General features: G+C 40.3%; 1 long non-coding RNA gene across 3 annotated transcripts in view; it reads right to left on the reverse strand.

Annotated features, from left to right (window-relative positions):
• The window catches only part of LOC140642402 (uncharacterized), a 46,693-nt gene that overhangs the window by 25,838 nt on the left and 1,825 nt on the right, over window positions 1-19,030 (reverse strand). For 2 of the 3 annotated variants that reach the window (XR_012038840.1, XR_012038838.1), the window contains exon 2: window positions 5,542-5,732. This is a non-coding gene — a long non-coding RNA (uncharacterized lncRNA). Of the gene's footprint in view, window positions 1-1,086; window positions 1,164-5,541; window positions 5,733-19,030 lie in introns of all 3 variants that reach the window. The other variant, XR_012038839.1, reaches the window with a different exon arrangement.

The raw sequence follows: 19,030 nt of genomic DNA on the forward strand, positions 1-19,030 counted from the left end.
GTGGTTGCATATTATTTTACTTAGGAACATTCCATCATTTTTTCCACCATCACTGTTTTGATTAAAATTATTTCTCCCTAATCTTTTGTTATTACAAAAGATTATTATATTGTACATGTGTGCATGTGTAAATATATCCATATGAGTATAATTACTGGGCAAAAATTGTACTTATTTAAAGGCTGTTTCAAAAAATATTTTAGGGAAGGAAGGAGGGAAGGAGGGAAGGAGGGAATCCCTGGGTGGCTCAGCAGTTTGGCGTCTGCCTTTGGCCCAGGGCGATCCTGGAGTCCCAGGGTCAGGTCCCACATCAGGCTCCCTGCATGGAGCCTGCTTCTCCCTCTGCCTGTCTCTCTGTCTCTGTCTCTGTCTCTCATAAATAAATAAATAACATCTTTAAAAAATATATTTTATTGGGCAGCCCAGGTGGCTCAGTGGTTTAGCGCCGCCTTCCGGCCAGGGCGTGACCCTGGAGACGCAGGATCCAGTCCCACATCGGGCTCCCTCCATGGAGCCTGCTTCTCCCTCTGCCTGTGTCTTGGCCTCTCTTTCTCTCTGTGTCTCTCATGAATAAATAAAATCTTTAAAAAATATATTTTATTGGGGCGCCTGGCTGGCTCAGAGTGTGTGGCTCTTGATCTTGGGGTCATGAGTTCGAGCTCCTTACTAGGTATAGAGATTACCTAAATACATAAGTAAACTTAAAAGTAAATAAAACAGGGGCACCTGGGTGGCTCAGTTGGTTAACCATCTGCCTTCAGCTCAGGTCATGATCCCAAGGTCCTGGGATCGAGCCCATCCAGCCCCACGTCAGGCTCCCCAACTGCTGGGATCCCAGCTCTGCAGGGGAAACTGTTTCTCCCTTTCCATCTGCCTGCCACTCCCTCTGCTTGTGCTCTCTCTGTGTCAAATAAATAAATAAAATCTTAAAAAAATAAATAAAACAAAATATTTTATTCAAAACAAATTCAAAACATATATAAAGTTAGAACTATTATAATGACTCCCTCTGTATCACTTAGCTTCAACAATTATGTCTAGACCCATTTCATTCATCCCTTGCTTATCTCCCTGCACTACACTTACCACTCATTGATTATGGTGAGGCAAATCTCAGACATCGTATCTTTTCATCCACATATGAAATGTATCTCCACACTTATCTAAAAGATAAAGCCTCTTTAAGAACATTACCACATACCATGATACACTAAAAAGATAATTTTTAATATTATCAAATATTCAGTATTTTCCCATTTTCCTGATTAACTCATAATTTTTTAAAAAGATTTATTTATTGGGGCAACGGGGTAGTCCAGTAGGTTAAGCATCTACCTTCGGCTCAGGTCATGATTTCAGGGTCCTGCAACTGATCCCCACGTTGGGCTCACTGCTCAGTGGGGAATCTGCTTCCTCCCAATGGGGAGGAGGGACTCTATCTCCAAGAGTCAGGTCCTCAACCAACTGAGCTACCCAGGTGCCCCTATCTCATAATTATTTTATGAGAAAATTATGGTTGGCTTTTTTGAATCGCAATCCAAAAAAGTCCATTTGGTCCATATACTCTGTTAGATTGTTATAGCTCTTTAAACACCTCCTTTAATCTACAGACAGTTCCACCAACTTTTTTTATTTCTTTACAGTTTATTTGTTGAAGAAACTAGATGACTGCCCCCTTGTTTTCCATAGTCTGATTTTGCTGATTGCATCCTCAGGATGTCTTTAATGTGTTTCTCAAGCCCTCTGTGTTTTCTTATTTATTTATTTATTTATTTATTTATTTATTTATTTATTTATTTATTTATTTGAGAGAGAGAGAGGAGCAGAAAGAGAGGGACAAGCAGACTCTGCACTGAACCCGGCACTCGGCAGGGGCCTCAATCTCACAATCCCTGACATCATGACTTGAGCTGAAATCAAGAGTCGGTCACCCAGCTGACTCAGTCCCCCAGGCACCCTGCCTCTTTGTGTTTTCTTTAAATCAGTAGTTATCTCTTGATCAAATTTGGATTTTTTTCTTTTATTTTCATTGCTTCCACATATTTTGATATACCAGTATTTCCATTATCAATCAGTTACGTTTTCTAACTATATTATGATTTCTACTTTGAACCATGGAGTTTACAAAGGAATGACAAGAGAGAACATGGATAATTACACAGAACATTTATAGAGCCAGGCCTGAAAGTGGTGCACATCACTTCACCCACAGTTGGACAAAACTCAGTCACACAGTTGCAGCTAAACACAGCAGAGACTCGGGGGGTAGTTTAGCTGTATGTTCAGAAGGAAAATGAAATGAGTTTGGTGAACACATGACATGGCCTCTACTGGAGTCTGCCATTTTTTTTAGGGTTTTATTTATTTATTCATGGGAGACACAGAGAAAGAGACAGACTCCAGTAGTAGAGCTCGATGTGGGATCCAATCCCAGGACCCTGGGATCACAACCTGAGCCGAAGGCAGGCAGACGCTCAACCACTGAGCCACCCAGGCGTCCCTGGAATCTACCTTGTTGATCACCAAACTGTCATTCTTAATTTTTTTTAAATTTATTTATGATAGTCACACACACACAGAGAGAGAGAGAGAGAGAGAGTCAGAGACACAGGCAGAGGGAGAAGCAGGCTCCATGCACCGGGAGCCCGACGTGGGATTCGATCCTGGGTCTCCAGGATCGCGCCCTGGGCCAAAGGCAGGCGCCAAACCACTGCGCCACCCAGGGATCCCCAAACTGTCATTCTATTTTTACTCACACATGTAATCCATGCACTGCCAAATGAGAGAACTCAAATTCTCACCTAAACCTCGCATCAAGTTCAACCCAAAATCTCAGCGTTATTTGAACTCTCCTCTTCCTTAGGGGCACCTGGGTGGCTCAGTCAGTTGGGCATCTGGCTCTTGATTTTGGCTCAGGTCATGATCTTAGGTTTGTGAGATTGAGCCCAGGTTGGGCTCTGCGCTGGGCTTGGAGTGGGCTTAGGATTCTCTTTCTCCCTCTCCCTCTGGCCCTCTCCTGCTGCTGCTTGTACACACGTGCTCTCTCTCAAAATAAATAAGTAAAAAATTTTAAAAATGAAATCTTCTTCCTTAGTTGCAGATGTGGCTCCTCTTTGTCTCCTCACCACCACACCTAATACATGGTAGAGCAGGTGTGGAAGAGAGGACCAAGTGCAGTGATACTAACTCTCAGTGATACTAACATCCAGAAGGGCAGGCATCGTGAAGTTTCCTGCTGTTCAGTGGAGAGTTACTCTGGTTCCATTATTTGAAGGAACATTGTTGTCTGTTTTCTCCAAGACCTGTGGTCCACCTTTGGTGTGAGTGATGGCTTACTTTTCCTTATCCTCCATGATCACATCTCAAGTGGGCTTTGGAAAATATTCCCTCCTTGGTGCCATACAAATTTTAGAGCCCACTTCCAATATGTAGAAATTTGGAAGCCTTATGGTGATTTTACATTTAAGCTGTCAGAGACAGTTTGTGGCTTCTTTGAAATGCAATGCTTCAAAAATTTAAAGGAGATTTTTGGGAGTGATGGATCTGTTCATTCCCTTCATTATGGTGATAGTTTTATACATATGTTAAAACTTAAATAGTAAACATTAAATATGTTTAGTCTGTTGTAAGTTAATTATACCTATAAAAGATTGTAAAAACATGCTCACACACACATATGCATTCACACAAAACAAAACAAACAAAGCCTAGTTTCTGGCCTATATACTTTGAGTGAGATCCATTTTACTCCTACTAACCGTATTCAGAGTTTTTTCCTAGTAATAGTTCTTTTTTTTTTTTTAAGATTTTATTTATTTATGAAAGACACAGAGAGAAAGAGCCAGAGGCATAGGGAGAGGGAGAAGCAGGCTCCATGCAGGGAGCCCGATGTGGGACTTGATTCCGGGACTCGGGGATCACGCCCCAAGCCGGAGGCTGACGCTCAACCCCTGAGCCACCCAGGCCTCCCCCCAGCAATAGTTCTTAAGTGTCCTTTATTTCTTTGCTTCCCCATCCCTATGCTGCTCTCTACTTTATCTGCTTTTGGCCATGAGGCTGGATATTTAGTGAGGCTTTCTCGTCAGTGCCTTCTCAATTCTATTTCTCACTATTTTGAGTCATGAAGCAATTGTCTTCCAGGACTTCAAGGCCTGATGTTTCTGGACACATGATTTCCTTTTACATTTGCTTGCAAAAATAAAAGGCCAACTCTGCCCTGAGCTCCTCTCTTTCTTGTAATACAGCCAAAATTTGCCAGTGCATGCAGGCCATTTGATTCTCTCCAACCTCTTCCCTTAGAGCTTAATAACATTTAGACCTGTGTCCAAATTATTGCCGGCACATTTTATCAAGTATTTTGTCATTGCATAACATGATGTTCTGGATAATTTTTGGCCTCTGAACTACACATTTAGCTTTTTAGAACATCCTCTCTAATGACTAGTAGAAATACTTTAACTACACTTCTCAGACTTCCTAAACATCTGGTTTCTTGTTGGGTTCTGACAGTGGTAGAGGGAGATGCAGTGGTGACAGAGATGGCCATGGGATCCTGAGTCCTGTTCAGGCAGCCCAGTTTCAACAGAAGCAGCCATAGCAGCCAAGCAATGATGGACTCCTAGCGATACTATTTTCCTTTCTATTTTACTGGCCCTAGAGTTAGTGACGTCCTGCATCTGCTAATCATTGAGTCATCTTATCTTCCTCTTTTTGCTACTCCATCTTTGTGACACTTTCGTAAATGATTATTTGTATTAAATTCCTTCTATTTGAAATACCCATAATTGTTGCTGTTTTCTTACCAAAACAATATTTACAGTCTTTTCTACTAACACAAATAGGTTGCCATCCTTTGAGCCTCTGGTATAATTTTCTCATTGCTTGCCACCTGATTGCTATGTCAGTGCCGTATGTTTAATTCTTCTTTTTAACAGTAGTGTTCCACTTCCTGCCTCTTAACCCTGATACCAAAGTCAGATAAAGACACTACAAGAAGGGCAGCCCTGGTGGCCCAGCGGTTTAGCACTGCCTTCGGCCTGGGGTGTGATCCTGGAGACCCTGGATCAAGTCCTGCATCGGGCTCCCTGCATGGAGCCTGCTTCTCCCTCTGCCTGTGTCTCTGCCTCTCTCTCTCTCTCTGTGTGTCTGTCATGAATAAATAAATAAAATCTTTTAAAAAAAAGACACTACAAGAAAAGAAAATTGCAAATATTCCTTATGAACATGATACAAAAATCCTCAACAAAATACTAGCAAGCAGCATTCAGCAGCATATTAAAAGGATTATTATACACCAGGACCAAGTGGGACTTATTCCAGGAACGTAGGGATGATTCAACATATGAAAATTAATGAGTGTAATACAACACATCAGCAAAATAAAGGGAAAAAAACACATGATCATCTCAATTGACACAGAAAAAGAATTTTACAAAATTTAACTCCCTTTCATGATAAAAACATTCAACAAAATAGGGATAGAAGGCAAGTACCTCCACATAATAAAAGCCATATATGAAAAACCAACAGCAAACTTCATACCAAATGGTGAAAGATGGAAAACTTTTCCCCAAGATCAGGAACAAGACAGAGATGCATGCTGCCTTCGGCTCAGGCCATGATTCCAGAGTCCTGGGATGGAGTTCTGTATTGGGCTCCCTGCTCAGTGGGGAGCCTGCTTCTTCCTCTTCCCCTCACTCTGGCTCTCTCTCTTTATCAAATAAGATAAAAATCTTAAAAAAAAAAAAAAAGAGGAAGAATGAAACTAGATGTGTCACAATTCCCATTTGAAAATTTACTACAAAGCAATAGTAATCAAAATAGTGTAGTATTAGCATATAGACCAATTGAGTAGAACAGAAAGCCCAGACCTTGCATATATGGTCAAATGATTTTTTTTTAAGATTTTATTTATTTATTCATGAGAGACACACACACACAGAGGCAGAGACACAGGCAGAGGGAGAAGCAGGCTCCATGCAGGGAGCCCGACAGGGGACTCAATCCCGGGTCTCCAGGATCACACCCCAGGCTGCAGGCCGCTCTAAATCACTGCGCCACCAGGGCTGCCCTGGTCAAATGATTTTTGACAAGAATGCCAACACTATTTAATAGGGCGATGATAGTCTTTTAAAACAAATAGTGCTGGGAAAACTGGATAGCCACAGGCAAAAGGAGGAAGTTAGACTCTTACTTAACACAAAATACAAAAATTAACTGAAAATGGATCAAGGACCTAAATGTAAGATCTAAAACAACAAAACTCTTAGAAGGAAACATATGATGAAAGCATCATAACATTAGATTTAGCAATTATTTCTTGAATATGACACTAAAAGTTCAGGGAACAAGAAAGAAAATAGAGAAGCTGAATTTCATGAAAACTTAAAAAAAATTATACATCCAAACACTATTCACAGAATAAAAAGGCAACCTTACAATGGGAGAAAATATTTGCAAATCATATATCTGATAGAGGATTAATACCCACAGGATGCCTGGGTGGCTCAGCGGTTAAGCATCTGCCTTCGGCTCAGGGCATGATCCTGGGGTCGCAAGATCGAATCCCACATCGGGCTCCCTGCATGAAGTCTGCTTCTCCCTCTGCCTGTGTCTCTGCCTCTCTTAATCTTTATTTATGAATAAATAAAATCTTGAAAAACAAACAAACCAGGAGCGTCTGGCTGGTTCAGTCAGTAGACAATGTGACTCTTGATCTCAGGGTCATGAACTCAAGCCCCACATTGAGCCTAGAGCCTACTAAAAAAAAAAAAAAAAAAGAAGAAGAAGAAGAAAGAAAAGTCATTAAAAAACAACAACAACAACAACAACAACAGAAAACAACAAGTGTTGGTGAGGATGTGGAGAAATTGGAACTCCTGTGCCCTGTTGGTGGGAATGTAAAATGCTATAGCTGCCCTGGAAAACAGTTCCAGAAAAAATTAAAAATAGAATTACCATAAGACCTAGCAATTCTAATTCTGGGTACACATCCCACAGAATTGAAAGCAGGGTCTCAAAGAGATACATCTCAAAGATGCTGCTATAAACTCATGTTTATAGCAGCATTATTCACAATGGCTAAAATGTGGAAGCAATCCAAGTATTCATGGAAGGATAAATGGATAAGCAAAATATGGCATATACATACGATGGAATATTATTTAGCCTTATAAATCCTCCAATATGCTTCAACATGGATAAACCTTGAGGACATTATGCTAAATGAAATAAGCTAGTCACAAAAACACAAACACCATGGGTCCACTTATATATGAGGTACTTAAAATAGTCAAATCATAAAGACAGAAAGTATAATAATGGTTGCCAGGGGCCAGGGGAGAAGATAATAGGGAGTTATTGTTTAAGAGGTATGGGTATCACCCACTTTTTGAAAGTTAAAAGGCAAAACATGAAAATAGCGTTCAGTGTTCATTTTGCAGCAGGTGTTTTAGAGGCAGCATACAAGCCAGCAAAAGGGGCCCCCCCAAGCTCCTTCCCTGGGAACTACACTGAGCATCTCAGTATCAAGCCACCATATTTTGGACTCTGTGAGCATCTGTGCTTTATCTCGATTTATTTTGTGCATCCGTTAGCAAGATGTGTCCTAAGGTATCAAAAAAGCTTAAGAAAGCTCCTAAGGGTGTTACACTTAGCATAGAACTGGATGTAATTAAGAGTTTTGAGGGGTACCTGGCTGCTCAGTTCTGCCTTGTTGGCTCAGTTAGTAGAACATGCAACTTTTGATCTCAGGGTCATGAGTTCAAGCCCCATGTTGGGAATGAGCCTACTTTTAAAAATAAATAAACAGGAGCACCTGAGTGGCTCAGTGGTAGCGCGGGTGCCTTTGGCTCAAGTCATGATCCCTGGGGTCCTGGGATGGAGTTATGCATCAGGCTTCCCGCAGGAAGCCTGCTTCTCCCTCTGCCTATAGCTCTGCCTTTCTGGTGTGTCTCTCATGAATAAATAAATAAAATCTTTAGGGATCCCTGGGTGGCGCAGCGGTTTGGTGCCTGCCTTTGGCCCAGGGCGTGATCCCGGAGACCCGGGATCGAGTCCCACATCAGGCTCCCGGTGCATGGAGCCTGCTTCTCCCTCTGCCTGTGTCTCTGCCTCTCTCTCTCTCTCTCTCTGTGACTATCATAAATAAATAGAAAATTAAAAAATAAATAAATAAAATCTTTAAAAACAAAACAAACAGATAAATAAATAAATAAATAAATAACCCTTTTAAAAGGGTAGGGCAGGCCCCTGGCTGGCTGTGCAACTCTTGATCTTGGGGTTGTGAGTCTAAGCCCCACACTGGGTGTAGAAATTACTTAAAAATAAAATCTTTTTTTAAAAAAAGAGTTTTGATTGTGTTGAACAATATAAAGACACTGTGTGTGTTTAACTCACATATATCCACTGTTCATACTGCATACATACAGAAAGAATCTTGAAAGGTGCTAAAGTTACTGGTGATTCTGTTAGTAGCAAAGATCTCTCTTAGTAGGCATCCACTAGTCAAAGTGGAATCTACTGCTTGAGTGAATTTACAGGTATACAAAATGTGGTGTTCAGTTGTCTTAAACTTATGGAGAAATAAATCAGTCTTTTTAATAAGTTGAAACTGAAAGCACTGAATAATGGCAATGAATGTGTTTTGAATTTAGGGGCGCCTGGGGGGCTCAGTTGGTAAAGTGTCTGACTTTGGCTCAGGTCATGATCTCAGGGTCCTGGGATTGAGCCCCACGTCAGGCTCCCTGCTCAGGAGCCTCTTCTCCCTCTCCCTCTCCCTCTGCCTCTTCTCCCTGTTCATGCTCTCACTCTCTCTCATATAAATAACATCTTAAAAAAAGAGAGAGAGAGAGTGGAATTTAAAGGTAGTTATAGGTGGTTTGGTTGGTTGGTTGTTGTTGTTTTTTTTATTTATTTATTTTTTTTGGTTTGGTTTGGTTGGTTTTTGAGGCAAGGGCAGCTTCACAATTTAAAGGGTACTGAAGATAGTGCTTTAGCTGATACCGAAGCCATTGAAAAGTTCCTGGGAGAACTCAAGATACTAATTAGAGAAGGTGGCTATTTGTGTAAGCAAGTGTTTAACTGTGACAAATGTAATGCATAGGAAAAAACTGCTATGCAAGACATGCATTTTAATAGAAGAAAAGCAGGCTAAGGGACACAAGGCATCAAAGGACAGGTTTACCCTAATGCCTACTATTAACACCACTGATATGCTGTCCTTGGGCCTCTACTAGTGTGCCATTCACAAAATCATAGGGCATTTAAAGGGATTGATAAGAATACACTTTCTGTTGTGTTTTGTCCACATCAAAGTGGTTGTAACACTCAGGTGATTTTTTGGAGTATATGAGTGGATACTAGTCCTTTTGTTGAAATATACTATAGAGAAAACAACCTCCATAATAAGTGTCTTCTGATTGTTGATAGTTGTGCTGCTTAACCACCTGGTATTCCTGAGTATGGCAGTAACATTTGTGTTATGTTCTTACCACTGAATAGGACATCATTGCTGCAACTGTGTGACCAGGCCTGACAGCCACAATTAAGGCTTACCATATACAAAACGTGATGCAATTTATTGTGAGTGCCACTGGCAGAGCGGGCAACTCTGAACCATCTCCAGAGAGATCTGGAGACTACAGTGTAAAATTGGCAATTACCAACCTTGGAGATGCTCTGGATAGGCCAACAGTCTCAATTAGGCATGGCACATGGAAGAAACTGTACCAACGTAGTGAATGATGTTAAAGTCTTCAAAGTGATCGTAAATACGGCAGTAGTGACTTTGCCTAAGGGGGCTGAGTTTGTGAAAGTTAACGAAGGTGATATTGAAGCGCTTTGGGCATCCCATGACCAAGAGCTGACAGACGAAAAGCTGAGGCAATTGCAAGAGGAAAGGATATCAATCCAAAGTGAATGCAATAGCAAAAGGCCTGAAAGTGAAGTCCTTCAGGAACAGAAAGTAAGGCACATGTGTGAGATTTTCACTACGATTGTGCTGCAATAAATGCAGAAACACATGCTTTTCATTTTGAAAGGGCATGTAAGTTTAGGACAGGTTTGTAGGATGTTTTGAATGCCTACAAAGAATTGTATGATACAAAAATATGTGAGGCTAAGCAGTCGAGCATACAGTCATATTTCAAGCCTTCCACATCAGCCATCTCAATCACAGCAGATGACAGACTCGATCTTTGACACTGAGGCAGAAAGACATAGAAAGTGTAGACATTAGTAATCTGTCTGCCCTGATGGATTTGGACGATGGTGAGATATTCATAGATGAACCTCTTCCTCTCTATCTTATACTCTGTGATCCTATACTTTCCACCACCCTGCCCTCCAAGGAATGACTTAACTATGATTAACCCCTCTCAGTTTCGTTTCTGAGTGCTCTCTTTCCAATTCTCCTAAGTGAAACTACACTGTACATGCGTTATTTCTATTTTATATAGGTTGTGTATTTATCATATCATTCTTGCTTTTGTTATATTTTAGTGTTATTTTAGGTTTCACATGTTATTTGGTATGATTTAGTAGGTTGTTTTTTGGGTCTAGGAACACTCAAAAAGGTTTCCATATAAATTAATGATAATTGCTTCTTCGCTTTACAACAGTTTGGCATATGAAAGGTTTATAAGAACACTCTAAGATAGCAGGGAGTTTCAGTTTTACAAGATGAAAAGGGTTTATGAGATGGGTGGTGGTGATGGGTGCACAACAATGCGAATGTATTTAATCCCATTAAACTGTACATTTGAAAATGGTCAAGGTAGTAAATTTCATGTTATATGTATTTTAACACAATAAACAAAGAAGAAAGTCAATTGCTTGCCTACATACCAGCAATGAACAAGTGAAATGGGAAATTAAAAACACAGTGCCATTATATCACCATCCCCCCAGTGAAATACTTAGGTATAAATCTAACAAAATGTATATAATATCTTTATGAGGAAAATATAAAATTCTGATGAAAGAAATGAATGAAAATTAAATAAATGGAGAGATAGTACATATTCATGGCTAAGAAGATTTAATATTGCCAAGATGTCAGGTCTTCCCAACTTAATCAATACATTGTTCAATACATTCCCACTCCAAATACCAGCAAGTTACTTTGTGGATATTAACAAACTGATACTAAAGTCTATATGGAGGGACGCCTGGGTGGCTCAGCGGTAAGCATCTGTCTTCAGCTCAGGGTGTGATCCTGGGGTCCTTTTTTTTTTAAAGATTATATTTGTTTATTCACAAGTGATACAGAAAGAGGAAGGCAGAGACACAGGCAGAGGGAGAAACAGACTCCTTGCAAGGAGCCCAATGCGGGACTCGATCCCAGATCCTAGATCCTGGGGTGATGGCCTGAGCCCAAGGCAGATGCTCCACCGATGAGCCACCCAGGCGTCCCGATCCTGGGGTCCTGCATTGAGTCCCACATCGGGCTCCCTGTAGGGACCCTGCTTCTCCCTCTGTCTGTCTCTCTCTCTCTCTCTCTCTGTCTCTCATTAATAAATAAATAAATCTTTAAAAAAATAAAGTTTATATGGAGAAGCAAAAGACTATAGCCAGCACAATATTAGAGTATAAGAACAAAGTCAGAAGATTAACATTACTTGAGTTAAGTATTCCTATAATGACAATAATCAAAGTGTAGTGGTATTGGTGAAAGAAGAGACCAATAAATCAATGGAACAGAATAGAAAGGCCAGAAATAGCCCTACACATATAAGTGAAACTGATTGCAAAGGCAATACAATGGAGAAAATGTTCAACAAATGGTGCTGAAACAACTGGACATTCACATGCAAAAGAAAAGGAAAAAAGGATCTAGACACAGATTTTACACCCTTCACAAACATTAACTCCAAAGGGACCATAAACCTAGGTGTAAAATGCAAAACTATAGATTCCTAAAAAAATAATATAGAAAATCAAGGTGACCTTGGGTATGGCAATAACTTTTGAGATACAACACTAAAGACACCATCCATGAAAGAAATAATTATAAGCTGGAATTCATTAAAATTAAACATTTCTGCTTTTTGAAAGACAACGTCGAGAAAAGAGAATAAGAAGACAAGTCATTTAGACTGGGAGAAAAATATGCAAAAGACATGTCTGATAAAAGGAAGTTTTTCAAAATAAAGAATACAACAATAAGAAACAAACACCTAGTTAAAAATTGGGGAAAGGACATGAACAGACACTTCACCAAAGAAGATATATTAATCGGAAATAAGCATATGAAAAAATACTCCGCATCATACGCTTCTAGGAAATTGCAAATTAAAACCGCGATCAGATACCACTACAACCTATTAGAATGGCCAAAATCCAGAGCACTATCAATACCAAATGCCAATGTGGAGCAAAGAGAATTTTTCATTCATCGCTGATTAGAATGCAAAATGGTATAGCCACTTTGGAAGGCAGTTTGGCAGAGTCTTACAAAGTTAAACATATTTTGGGATGCTTGGGTGGCTCAGCGGTTGAGTGCCTGCCTTTGGTCCAGGGTGTGATCCTGGGGTCCTGGGATCGAGTCCGGCATCGGGCTCCCTGCATGGGGCCTGCTTCTTCTTCTGCCTGTGTCTCTGCCTCTCTCTCTCAGTCTCTCATGAATAAATAAATAAAATCTTAAAAAAAAAAGTTAAACGTATTTTTAGCATACAATCTAGCAATTGCGATCTTTGGTATTTACCCAAATGAATGGAAAACTTATGTGCACACAAAAACCTGTACATGGATGTTTATGGCAGCTTTATTCATAATTGCCAGAACCTGGAAGTAACCAAGGTGTCCTTCAGTAGGTGAGTGGGTAAATAAAATGTGGTGCATCCAGACATGGATTGAGGGGTAAAAGGAAATGGGCTATCAAGTCATGAGAAGATATGGAGAAAGCTTAAGTGCATAATAGTAATCTGAAAAGGCTACATACTGTTTGAGTCCAACTATATGACACTGTGGAAAAGCCAAAACTGTGGAAACAATGAAGAGATCAAGGTTTAGCAGGAGTTAGGTAGGAGGAAGGAGGGATGAATGATCACAGAAGATTTTTAGGGAAGTGAATCTATTGTGCATGAGACTGTTAATGTAAATTAATGCCAATATTCATTTGTCAAAGCTGATGGAATTTATAACACCAAGAGTGAACATCATAGTGTAAACTGTGAACTTTGAGTGATAATGATGTGTCAAGTAGGTTCATTGATTTTAACAAGCGTATCACTCTGGTGTGGGATGTTGACAGGAGGGGAGGCTGTGCATGTGTGAGAACAGGGCTTATATGGGAACTCTCCGTACTTCATGCTCAATTTTTTGGTAAACCTAAAACAGCCATAAAAAATAAAGTCTAGGGATCCCTGGGTGGCGCAGCGGTTTAGCGCCTGTCTTTGGCCCAGGGCGCGATCCTGGAGGACCGGGATCAAATCCCACGTGCGGCTCCCGGTGCATGGAGCCTGCTTCTCCCTCTGCCTGTGTCTCTGCCTCTCTTTCTCTCTCTGTGTGACTATCATAAATAAATAAAAATTAAAAAAAATAAAGTCTATTTATGGGGTGCCTGGGTGGCTCGGTTGGTTGGGTGTCTGCCTCTGGCTCAAGTCATGGTCTTGGGGTCCTGGGATTGAGCCCTGCATTGGGCTCTCTGCTCAGCAGAGAGTCTGCTTCTCCCTCTCCTTCTGTGCTCTCTCTCCCACCCCCTCTCAAATACATAAATAAAATCTTTTTAAAAAATTAAGTCTATTTAAAAAAACAAAACGCTTTTCAGAATAGTAGCTCCAGCATCACTGTGATATATAGAAGGGTGGATGTGAAGCTTGAAAGACATAGTTTGATAACCAGCACATCCTCCTTGTAGACAATACAAGAAAACTAGAACAATTTAATTTTAATCATTAACCTCCCAATGTATGGTATTATTTTGGTGTGTTTTTTCTATCTTGATAGTTATTAAACTCCCAGAAGACATAAGTATTGTTTTATACTGCCTATGATCATGCAGGATTTTTACCTATTCTCCACTTCATTCCCTCTTACATCTCAGACCTTCCATCAAGAATCCTTGTCTTTTTTGCCTGAAGTACATCTTTTAGGACTTTCCTTAATGAGACCTTGCTAATTGTATACCCTCATGGGTTTTTACTTCTGTTTGATTTGAAAATATTTGTATTTTGCCCTCATTATTGAAATAAATTTTCACTGGCCATAACATTTCCAGTGGAAGTTATGTTCTTTCATCACACTGCAAATACCATCTATTGTCTTCTGGCTTTCATTACCATTGAGAAGTCAGTTCTTTTTTTTTTTTTTTTATGATAGTCACAGAGAGAGAGAGAGAGAGATTGGCAGAGGGAGAAGCAGGCTCCATGCAGGGAGCCCGATGTGGGATTCGATCCCGGTTCTCCAGAATCACGCCCTGGGCCAAAGGCAGGCACCAAACTGCTGCGCCACCCAGGGATCCCCGAGAAGTCAGTTCTTAATCTTACTGTTGTTCCTCTGAAGCTAATCTGTTCTCTGGCTGCTTTTCATCTAATTTTATTTTTATTGTGGTAAAACTTAAATGCATAGGCCTTATATGTTGTAGGTCAATGAGTTTCAATAAATACATACACCAAGTAGCCCACACTCTGGATGCTTTTAAGATTTGCTGTTTTTCTTTATGTTACCCAGTTTCACTGTGATATGTCTGTGTGTAGACTCCTTTTCACCTATTCTGCTTGAAATTCAGTAGACCTCTTGAATCTGTAGATTTGTATCTTTCATTAAGTTCTGGAACATGCTCAATCATTATTTTTGCTCTTTTATTCCTTCTTGAATTCCAATTATATTTCTCACTTTACTCTATGTCTTATTTTTCTCATTCTTTTTAAAAAATATTTATTTATTCATGAGAGACACACACACAGAGAGAGGCAGAGACACAGGCAGGGGGAGAAGCAGGCTCCATGCAGGAGCTGGGACTCCAGGATCACGCCCTGGGACAAAGGCATGCGCCAAACCACTGAGCCACCCAGGGATCGCCTTATTTTCTTTCATATTCCTCTCTTTGTTGCTTTGTATTTCATTCTGAATAATTTCTTCCAATCTATTTCCTAATTCATTAATTCTATTTTCAAGTAAATCCAATCTGCTTTTCAAGTTCTTTAAAAAAATGTAAATGAGGGATCCCTGGGTGGCGCAGCGGTTTGGAGCCTACCTTTGGCCTAGGGCGCGATCCTGGAGACCCAGGATCGATTCCTACGTCGGGCTCCCGGTGCATGGAGCCTGCTTCTCTCTCTGCCTGTGTCTCTGCCTCTCTTTCTCTCTCTGTGACTATCATAAATAAATAAAAATTAAAAAAAAGTAAATGAAAAAATTTAAACACAATCAAAAGTAAAGTATAATGAGTCTCTATGTACTTACCATCCTGCTTCAACTATTATAAAATATGGTCATTTTGTTTCATTTCTCTCCTTACCATTTCTCTCAGACTCCCACAGAATTATTTTAATGCAAAGGCTAGACATTGTATCATTTCTTTTTTTTTAAAAGATTTTATTTATCTATTCATGAGAGACACAGAGAGAGAGAGAGAGGCAGAGACACAGGCAGAGGGAGAAGCAGGCTCCCTGCAGGAGCTGGGACTCCTGGATCACACCCTGGGCCAAAGGTAGGTGCTAAACCGCTGAGCCACCCAGGGATCCCAACATTATACCATTTCATTGGTAAGTACATGAGTATATATCTCTAAGAGATAAGGACAATTTTTTTTACATAACCATAACACCATTATGGCATCCAGCAAAATTAACAATAATGCCTTGATACTATATAATATCCAACAAGTATCTAAATTTCCCTAATTGATTCACAAAAGTCTTTCTATAGATAATTTGATTCAGGAGGCAAACAAGATCTACATTGCATTTGATTGATACATATATATATTTTTTAAAATAATAAATTTATTTTTTTATTGGTGTTCAGTTTGCCAACATACAGAATAACACCCAGTGCTCATCCCGTCAAGTGCCCCCCTCAGTGCCCATCACCCATTCACCCCCACCCCCCGCCCTCCTCCCCTTCCACCACCCCTAGTTCATTTCCCAGAGTTAGGAGTCTTTACGTTCTGTCTCCCTTTCTGATATTTCCCACACATTTCTTCTCCCTTCCCTTCTATTCCCTTTCACTATTGTTTATATTCCCCAAATGAATGAGAACATATAATGTTTGTCCTTCTCCGACTGACTTACTTCACTCAGCATAATACCCTCCAGTTCCATCCACATTGAAGCAAATGGTGGGTATTTGTCGTTTCTAATGGCTGAGGAATATTCCATTGTATACATAAACTACATCTTCTTTATCCATCATCTTTTGATGGACACCGAGGCTCCTTCCACAGTGTGGCTATTGTGGACATTGCTGCTATAAACATCGGGGTGCAGGTGTCCCGGCGTTTCATTGCATCTGTATCTTTGGGGTAAATCCCCAGCAGTGCAATTGCTGGGTCGTCGGGCAGGTCTATTTTTAACTCTTTGAGGAACCTCCAGACAGTTTTCCAGAGTGGCTGCACCAGTTCACATTCTCACCAACAGTGTAAGAGGGTTCCCTGATACATATATATTTTTAAGATTTATTTATTTACTAGACAGAGAGAGAGGAAGACAGTGAGAGAGAACATGATTAGGAAGAAGGGCAGAGGGAGAGAATCTTAAGCAGACTCCCCATTGAGTGTGGAGCCCAACATGGGGCTCAATCTCACCACCTGAGATCATGACCTGAGCTAAAACCAAGAGTTGGATGCTTAACCAACTAAGCCACTCAGACCTTCTGGTTGGTATTTTTTTTTAAGATTTTGTTTATTTATTCATGAGAGACACAGAGAGAGAGAGAAAGAGAGAGAGAGAGAGAGAGAGAGAGGCAGAGACACAGGTAGAGGGAGAAGCAGGCTCCACGCAGGGAGCCTGACTGGGACTTGATCCCAGGACTCCAGGATCACGCCCTGCATCAAAGGCAGGCGCTAAACCGCTGAGCCACCCAGGGACCCCCTGGTTGGTTTATCTCTAAACCTCTTATAATCCACAATGCTTCTCTCCCCTCCCCATTTTTCTCTACATGTATTTGTTGAAGAAACTGGGGCATTGATTCTATTTTATTTGATTACATTCCTGCTAGTGTTGTTCAATATACTTTCCTATTTCTCATATGTCCTGTAAGCTGATAGTTATATTTAGAGTTTTGTTTTTTGGCAAGAGTCCTTCATAGATAATGCTTTGTACTTCCTATTGTATCTCATTAAGAAGCAGATAATGTTTGGTTGTTTCTCTTTTCATGATGTTAAGTTTTATCAGCGTACACACATGGAACCAACTTAATTCACCTATAAGCCTCTTAGATAATGTTTCTGACAGTCATTGATGACTATTGTCTGGGTTAATTATTTCATTGGAATTGTAAAATAATAACAGTAATTTATTCCCTCTGCATTTATTAGCTGGAATTCTTCTACGAAGAATAAATTGCTTTTTAAACTATTTAGTTACTTTATCTATTTGGTTTTTAGTTTAAAATGTTATTTTTGGGAAGCCGAGTGGCTCAGTGGTTTAGCACTGCCCTCAGGCCGGGGTGTGATCCTGAGACCTGGGATCAAGGCCCATGTCGGTTTCCCTTCATGGAGCCTGCTTCTTCCTCTGCCTGTGTCTGTGCCTCTCTCTCTCTCTCTGTGTCTCATGAATAAATAAATAATCTTTTAAAAATAAAATGTTATTTTTTTCATTTCTAGAAACTAATTTTTATTTTTTAAAGATTTTATTTATTTATTCAGGAGAGACACACACACACAGAGGCAGAGACACAGGCAGAGGGAGAAGCAGGCTCCCTGCAGGGAGCCCAATGTGAGACTCGATCCTGGGTCTCCAGGATCACAACCCGGGCTGAAGGCAGATGCTCAACTGCTGAGCCACCCAGGCTGCCTGCATAATTATTTTATAATCTGTGTTAGACAATTACAATATATGAAGTCTTCAGTGCATTTTTTCATTGTCTTCTACCTTCCAGTGTGGTAAGCCTAAGGCTGTGCTGATTTTTTTAAAAAATATTTTATTTGTTTGAGAGAGAGAGCGCACAAGTTGGGGGGGCGGCAGAGGGACAAGTAAACTCCCTGCCAAGGGCAGAGCCCAATGTGAGGCTAGATCCCAGGACCCTGAGATCATGACCTGAGCTGAAGTCAGATGCTTAACCGACTGAGCCACCCAGGTGCCCCTGTTCTGATTTTTGATCCTGATACGCAACTTGTTCTTTCTCTCTGGAAGCTTTTAGAATTATTTCTTTGTGTCCAGTGTCCTGAAATTCTATAATGACGTGTCTTGGTGCGGGTCTGATCTGTTTTGCTGGATAGCGTGCCTTTATAATTTAGTCCCAATTGTTCATTTCAGGGGAATACTTTTGAGTAATTGCTTTAATTGTTTCTTCCCTTCTGATTCTTTGTTCTCTTTCTATAACTCTCATTATTCAGATATTCAATCTTCTGGACTGGTCCTCTAATTTTTATTGATTTTCTCCTTAAGTAGAGCAAATTTGATTTTCAATTTTATTCTCCAGTCTTTCTTTTTTTTTTTATTTCCCTAGGCAAAGAACTTTATTAACCTTGTTTCAAACTTTATTCCCAGGCTTCTTCTGCTTAATTAGCCGCAAAGAATGAATTGTGTATAAGCAAAAACTGAAAAGAGCTGCAGGGTTCAAGGGGCTTGGGATTGAAAATATTAGAGATGTAGATTTGATCAGATCCATGAACATTTTTAAAAGCAGCCATAATATAAAATAGCAGCTCCCAGTAACTTCTTCAAGTTTTATCTTCTTCAGAAGTTGACTCAATTCAGTTTGCTTCATTCTTGGAAACATCATCAAAATTCTCCACAAGATCTGGAACTTCATCATCATCATCCTCTCCAGTAGCAAGAGGTGCTTTTGCATCCACAGATTGTGTGGCCAGAGCTTCACCCAGTCTTCTTAAACTAGTCAGACTGTTGCACCAAGCTGGTTTAAGATC

This window comes from Canis lupus, chromosome 11, assembly GCF_048164855.1.
Source record: "Canis lupus baileyi chromosome 11, mCanLup2.hap1, whole genome shotgun sequence".
Classification (NCBI taxonomy): Eukaryota; Metazoa; Chordata; class Mammalia; order Carnivora; family Canidae; genus Canis; species Canis lupus.